This window comes from Lepus europaeus, unplaced genomic scaffold (genome assembly GCF_033115175.1).
Source record: "Lepus europaeus isolate LE1 unplaced genomic scaffold, mLepTim1.pri SCAFFOLD_3_1, whole genome shotgun sequence".
NCBI classification, from domain to species: domain Eukaryota; kingdom Metazoa; phylum Chordata; class Mammalia; order Lagomorpha; family Leporidae; genus Lepus; species Lepus europaeus.
In genome coordinates this window covers 12,375,627-12,383,486 of record NW_026909276.1, presented here as the reverse complement: position 1 = coordinate 12,383,486, position 7,860 = coordinate 12,375,627, and the positions used below count along the sequence as shown (strand labels likewise).

The 7,860-nt window shown below is 44.5% G+C and overlaps 1 pseudogene; it reads left to right on the top strand.

Moving 5' to 3' along the window:
- The first annotated feature begins 5,063 nt into the window (after positions 1-5,063).
- On the top strand, positions 5,064-7,556 carry LOC133755217 (syncytin-1-like; annotated as a pseudogene).
- The last annotated feature ends 304 nt before the right edge of the window (positions 7,557-7,860 follow it).

The window sequence follows — 7,860 nt, the reverse complement described above, 5'->3', positions numbered from 1 at the left end:
TACGTTTCAATTTATCCTCAAAACACCTTAAATATTATTGTGTTTGATTTCTGAATGTATACTTGTATGAAAAATTTGTATTGTATTCTTATGATGATGTGTTAAGTATGCCTACACCTCGATGCAACCTTAGGGCCAAATGTAAGGACAGATTTTTGGAATGGAGAGGTTTGTATCTAGGTTTGGCTCTGATAAACAAGCAACTTCTTTGCCAGATAACCTTCTCCTGCTCCTTGGGAGACTTGCCAGTTCCCGGTGAGGAGGATAAAGGAATGTTTCTGATAAACAGGTAGGCATGCTTCGTGTCTCAGCTCTTTGGCCAAGATCTGGGACGGGACACACTGCTTACCTAAAATCTTGGCAATGAGCCACCCTTGTCCTTAGGGGCTTTAAGAGGGAGCCAGAACAAGCCTCTGCTACTGCTATTTCATCCCGGGGGAACACACGGTCAAGCTGAATGTTAAACATGCCTGTGATAATTACTAATAATGTTTAATTCTCAGTATGGATTGAAGATTGCCTAGTGATGCCCACAGTACTGTAAATTCTACCAAACATAAGTACAACACAGGCATGGATCAATTGGCTACTGTGGCTGAGGTGTTCTGTGACAGTCCTTTTCATGAGAGATTAACAAAATGAATTCATTTAAAAACAGGACATTCAGGACGTTCCGTTCTGCATGGTATGTCATTACAAAAATCAACAAAAAGGGTAATGCTCAACAAAATGAGGGTGCTATAAATGTGGGCAGCAGGGACATGTGCAAAAATCATCCAAAAGCTAAAAATCAAAATAAAATTCCTCCTGGGATTTGCCCCCAGTGCAAAAAGAAAAGTCATTGGGCCAAAAAATGTGGCTCCAAAACTAATAAAAAAGGTAATTCATTAAAGAACAAAGGTCGGGAAACTGGAAGAGGGGCCAGCCCCTGGCCCTGGTATCTCAAAGGACAAACCCTGGGGCAGTACGGTTTGTCCCTTCCCAGCCTCAGGCTCAGCAAATACCTCAGCAATCGCTTCCCTCCAACGAGCAACCCCAGGTAGCGCAGGACTGGACCTCTGTGCCGCCTCTGATACAATATTAGATTCCACCCAGGGTCCACAAATTATCCCTACAGGGGTGCAGGGCCCCTTACCTTCAGGTACCTGTGCTTTTATTCTCCGTCAATCATCAGCCATGCTTAAAGGCATTCCAGTTTTTCCCGGTATTATTGATGGTGACTTTACCGGGGAGAAAAAAATCCTAGCAGCTGCTATTAATGGAGTAGCTGTCGTTCCACAGGGCACCCGTCTAGAACAACTGGTTCTTCTGCCTTTAATTACTGGAAATACATCCTCAATTTCTTCCAGACCCCAAGGCATAACCCCTTTGGGCTCCTCAGATGCTTATTGGGTCCAGCCAATTACAAAAAATAGACCTGTGTTAACCCTTACTATTGAAGGAAAGGATTTCAAGGGCATTTTGGATACAGGGGCAGATGCCACAGTCATATCTCAAGATCATTGGCCTGCCCATTGGCTGCTGACCACATCTCTCACCGATTTGCGAGGTATAGCCAGTTCAACAACCCCCAAGTCAGCTCAAGGGTATTACACTGGAAAGATAAGGAAGGCAATCAGGGCACTGTGACTCCTTTTGTATTACCAGGCCTGCCTGTTAACCTGTGGGGATGTGACATTCTCTGCCAAATGGAAATTATCCTGTGCAGCCCTAGTGCTGTGGTCACACAACAAATGCTGCGTATGGATTATGTGCCTGGCACAGGACTTGGAAAAATGAGACAGGGCATAACTCAACCTATTACAGCCCCCTCTAAAACAGATAGACATGGGCTCGGATATTCGGATTTTTAGTAATGGCCACTGGCCTTCCTGTACCCCATGCAGATAAAATCACATGGAACACTCAAACTCCTGTTTGGGTGGATCAGTGGCCGCTTACCCAAGAAAAGCTAAATGCCGCTACAGCGCTTGTACAGGAGCAGCTCACAGCTGGACACCTAAAACCTTCCAATTCTCCCTGGAATATGCCCATTTTTGTCATAAAGAAAAAATCTGGTAAATGGCACCTTTTACAGCATTTGCGCACTGTTAGTAAGGTCACGGCACCTATGGGAGCCCTCCAACCTGGCATCCCAACCCCTGTGGCCATCCCAAATGGTTATTACAAAATAATTATAGATTTCAAAGTCTGTTTCTTCACTATTCCTCTGCACCCGGATGATTGGCTTTATTTTGCCTTCAGTCTCCCCCGTGTTAATTTCCAAGGACCGATGCAAAGATTTCATTGGAAAGTTTTGCCCCAGGGGATGGCCAATAGCCCCACCCTTTGTCAAAAGTTTGTAGCACAGGCTGTGGACCCAATTCATTTACGCTGGCCACACATTTATATTCTACATTATATGGATGACATTTTACTGGCAGCTCAAAACAAGTCAGACTTACAAGATTGCTTTACAGCACTTTCTAAAGCCTTTCTTGCCCTTGGTTTACAAATTGCTCCTGATAAGGTCCAGTTACAAGACCCCTTTACCTGTTTGGGTTTAAAATTACAACAGGAATTGGTTTTTGTGCCCCACATCCAGTTCCACTTGGATTGCCTCCATACCCTTAATGATTTTCAAAAACTTCTAGGAGATATTCAATGGCTCAGGCCCTATTTAAAAATGCCTAATAATGTCCTTTTACCCCTCAATGACATTCTGCGAGGAGACCCAGATCCCTCTTCCCCCCACGAGCTCACCCCTGCCGCGGGAGATGCATTAAACCAAGTAACGCAAGCCATTAGCCAACAGTTTGTCTCACAAATTTCTTACACTCTCCCCCTACTTTTTGTAGTGTTAGCCACACCACATATGCCCACTGGAGTTTTTTGGCAAAAATCCCTCTTGCCCAATAAAAAAGGTCAACCTCTTTTCTGGGTCCATTCCCCATTTCCTCATCCAAAGTAATTGCAATATATTTGTCTCAGGTTGCTTCAATAATCATCAAGGCTCGTCTCCTTTCCTGCCAATATTTCGGAAAAGGCCCTGATGTTGTAGTAGTGCCATATACCCGAGAACAGACCCAGTTCCTTCTTCAAACTTCTGATGACTGGGGAATAGCCATGTCAGGATTTATGGGAACCATTGACAATCACCTCCCTGGTGACCCTGTGTTACAGTTTGCCCAATCCTATTCCTTTATTTTTCCAAAAAATACAAAAAACAATCCCATTCCAAAGGCTGTTACAGTATTTACAGATGGGTCATCCAGTGGGATGGCTGCCTTTGTGGCAGACAACTGTTCCCATGTTTTTAAAACATCTTATCAGTCAGCCTAGTTGGTTAAGCTGTATGCCATACTTCAAGTCTTTACACAGTTTTCCAGTCAAGCTGTAAATATTTATACTGATAGTGCATATGTAGCTCACTCCATTCCGTTGCTTGAAACTTCTCCTTTTCTTAAAACAACTTCCAATGCTACGCCCTTGTTTATATACAAATTCAAAAGCTAATATGAGAAAGACAACAGCCCTTCCATTTGGGACATATTAGGGCACACACAAGTCTACCAGGATCACTCTCAGAAGGTAATGCCCAGGCAGATGCTGCTACAAGGCTTACCTTCCCCATAATTGTGGGTCAGTGCAAAAAGCTCAAAACTCAGAAGGTAATGCCCAGGTAGATGCTGCTACAAGGCTTACCTTCCCCATAACTTGGGATCAGTGCAGAAAGCTCAAAACTCAGAAGGTAATGCCCAGGTAGATGCTGCTACAAGGCTTACCTTCCCCATAACTTGGGATCAGTGCAGAAAGCTCAAAACTCAGAAGGTAATGCCCAGGTAGATGCTGCTACAAGGCTTACCTTCCCCATAACTTGGGATCAGTGCAGAAAGCTCAAAACTCAGAAGGTAATGTCCAGGTAGATGCTGCTACAAGGCTTACCTTCCCCATAACTTGGGATCTGCGCTCAAAACTCAGAAGGTAATGCCCAGGTAGATGCTGCTACAAGGCTCACCTTCCCCATAACTGTGGGATTAGTGCAGGAAGCTCGAAACTTGCATAGGTTGCATCACTTAAATGCTCAATCTCTCCATTTGTTTTGTAAAATTTCATGAGAACAGGCTCATGAAATAGTCAAAGAATTCCCCTCATGCGTTACAAGCCAGCCTGTACTGTATTTGGGGGTCAATCCGCATGGTCTTCTCCCTAATCAACTGTGGCAAATGGATGTCACACACTTCCAAAAATTGGGCAAGCTAAAGTATCTTCATGTCTCCATAGACACCTACAGTGGCTTTGTCTTTGCCTCCTCCCATACAGGGGAAGCTGCTAAGGATGTTATCTCGCACCTTATCATGGCTCTTTCTGTACTGGGAAAACCTGTTAAGATTAAGACAGATAATGGTCCTGCTTATGTCAGCGCTAAGTTTAAACAATTTTGTGAGGCGCTCCATATTAATCACATTACAGGAATCCCCTACAATCCACAGGGTCAGGGGATCATCGAAAGAACCCATCAAATGCTGAAATCCTGGCTCACTCGGCTTGAAACCACTTCCTTATCCTTTGTCTCTCCCCGTGACCGATTGAATCATGCGCTCTTTGTTCTAAATTTCTTAACCTTGGATAATAATAATCATTCTGCTGTGGACTGTCATTGGCATCCTTCCCCTGAAATGGCCCCATTTATGGTAATGTGGCAAGACCCCCCTCACCAGTAGCTGGCACGGCCCAGATCCAGTACTCATTTGGGGACGGGGGTCAGCCTGCGTTCTGGATCAAAAACAATCAATGCCAAGATGGCTGCCTGAAAGATTAATTAAACAAGTTAACTCGTCAAACTCTTCTAATATTAATCCTACACCAGAGCCTACATCCGGCCCTGAGGATATTTTCCCCTTGTGTTTACAGGAATGAAAAGACCCGGCTGGACACTACTGGGACTCATTACAGGACTCCTTGTTATTGTCGGCATTGTTGCCATTGTTGCTATTTGTGTATCTTATCTTCTCTCTAGTCTCTCCTCCCCTGCCACATTTCCTGAGGGCTCACTGATTAACCCCTCTAAGGACCCTAATAAAATGGCCCTCTTCCTTGCTCTCCTGATGATGGCAATCTACACAATCCATTGGGCTCCACCAGTCTTTGTAGGGTTGGAGGACCCCCAGGCCATTCAAAAACTCCTTCAACAGCATGACCCTTGTATCTGCTCGAGGTGCATAATAGTATCCTTCCGACAAACATCAACCTCCTACAGATCTGTGTCCTCAATTGTAAGCCGCATTTTACACAGTAAGCCGCATTTTACACATCCGGCTGCCAAGGATTCCAAATGGCACTGTATTCTCAAACCTAAACGAGACTCTTCCCGCCCTGGGGATCAATGCCCATCAGAGTGCAATAGTACTATCCATTACTCCATGCACTCCTCCTGTACTACATGGTATCAAACCTGTAATGAGGGGGATCAATATTTATTGTTTGCCACTATAACAGGAGATTATGGGGGAGCATTTGGAGGAGACTTGTCTTCTTCACACCTCAGCTCTCCTCCCTGCCCCTCTAAGGGACAAGTAGCCTGCTGGTACCCTATAGCCCCTGTGGGAGTGTCTGATGGTGGAGGCCCTCAGGATACCCTTACACAATTAAAAACATAAAAAACACTCAAAACCCTATTTGAGAGCCTTTACCCTTCCCTTCAATACCACCCCCTGGCTAAAGTTCATTCCAGAGGAAATGAAGACTTGGATGTCAATACCATCAATATCCTTACCAACACCGATAAACTGCTTAATCTCTCTGCCACAGACCTTGCAAAAGGCTGCTGGCTCTGTTTACGCCAGTGACCCCCCACCTCCCTCTTGCCATTTTTCTGCCGCTTAATGATACCCTTGGGTTTAATGTCTCCCCTGGTTGCCCCTCTATACAGCCTTTTCCTGTTCTTCCTGTCCTAATGGAAAATATCACTTGCCTTTATAAATCTCCTAACGATAATTCCTTCAATATTGATGTAGGCCTTGCTCCTTTCTGTACAAATAGTATAACAGTAGATTACCCTCTTTATGCCCCTAATTCCACCATTTTTGTATGTAGGAATAATTTAGCTTATACCATTTTACCAACAAATTGGACCGGTAATTCCATGCATGCTATGCTTCTTCCCAATGTAGAAATTATTGATGGAAATACCCCTGTCCCTACTCCCTCCTTTGATTATATTGCAGGAAGGCAAAGGAAAGCTGTTTAATTTATTCCTTTATTGGCCACATTGGGAATTTCCACAGCTGTGGTTACAGGATCCACAGGGCTAAGGATCGCGGTCCAAAAATATAGAGACTTGTCCCAACAACTTATTAATGATGTACAAACCCTACCCACCACCATTCAGGACCTTCAAGATCAAATTGATTCCCTTGCGGAAGTGGTTTTACAAAATCAGAGGCTTAGACTTGCTTACTACTGAACAGGGAGGTATTTGCTTGGCTTTACGGGAAAAATGTTGTTTTTATACTAACAAATCCAGCATTGTTCACGATAAAATCAAGACACTTCCAGAAGATCTGGAGCATTGTTGACGTGCCATGGCTAAAAATCCCTTTTGGACAGGATGGAATGGACTGCTTCCCTATTTGCTACCACTTTTAGGCCCCATTGCTGGTTTGCTTGTTATACTATCTGTAGGTCCTTGTCTTTTCAATAAGCTGATGACTTTTATCAAACAGCAAGCAGATAATTTAGCAGCCAGGCCAATTCAAATACATTACCAAAGTCTGGCCATGGAAGATCCCCTGGAGAATGTTATCTCTCTCTCTGGCTGGTGAGGTCTGGCCAGTGAGGTCACGGTCCCTCCAACTACTGACTCTCCCCTTCAGTCTGCGGTTGCCCCAGTCAGGAGCCCAGGAAGGGCCCCAGGCCTATCAGTAAGATGAGCAGTAAGCCAATGACGGGCACCTTCCTGGAACCTCACCCACCTAAGACAGGAGTCCTTGGGGACTGGCAAGGATATCCAATGATGGGTAAGAGGTGATAGAGCACCGGGTTGATTCCTAAGACAGGCACTGCTTGTTCATCACACTTGGCCTAACCAGTAGCCATTTCTGTTTAATTGATAAGAAAGGGGGAGATGTCGGGGACCGTGCAACATGTGGCCTCTTAGCAGAAAACTACTGAAGTAGAGCTAAGCAGCCCAGGCCGGAAAGTACTGAAAATGCCCCCCTGTGTCTAAAGATTTTATGACCATTCCCCCACCTGCACAAGCATTGCAGCTGCAAAATAACCTTGTGACCTCCCTCTGCTTGCACAGGCATTGCAGCTACAAGGTAAACTACCCTCCTTCTCCCGCCCAACATCCTGCCTTTATAATATATAAGTGTGTGGTTAAAAAAAAAATACACAGCTTGATCAGGACTTGACTTGCTGTCATCTTTGTGTCTCCTATCCCTTTCATTCCCCATTCTAGGTACTTGGCCCTAGTTGACGTCCCGCAGGATGGGACAAGAAACTACAAACCAGAAACAATCATGGGTGGAAACAGTTTCACAGACAAGAATCACATGCTGACTATGCAGCAGTAACTCCCCAGGAAACTTTGGAAGGAGTAGCATTGCTACAAGGTATCTTAGCACAGAATACTAAACTCAAAGCCCTCACCCATGCCTATGTCTAAGAGAAAGTAAGAGTCACAATTCACACTGACTTGAGTTAGGAAAGAGGGATGTTGATGGTCTGAATATTGATTAAAGACATATTTTGGGCCTTCCCTGGGTTCAAGAAAGATGGAAAATGTATACAGAAATCTGTGTTACCCAAACTTTCTTTGTAGCTAGTCCATATCTCTGTTCCATTCATATGAAAACTAGCTATTCATCTTTGTTCTAT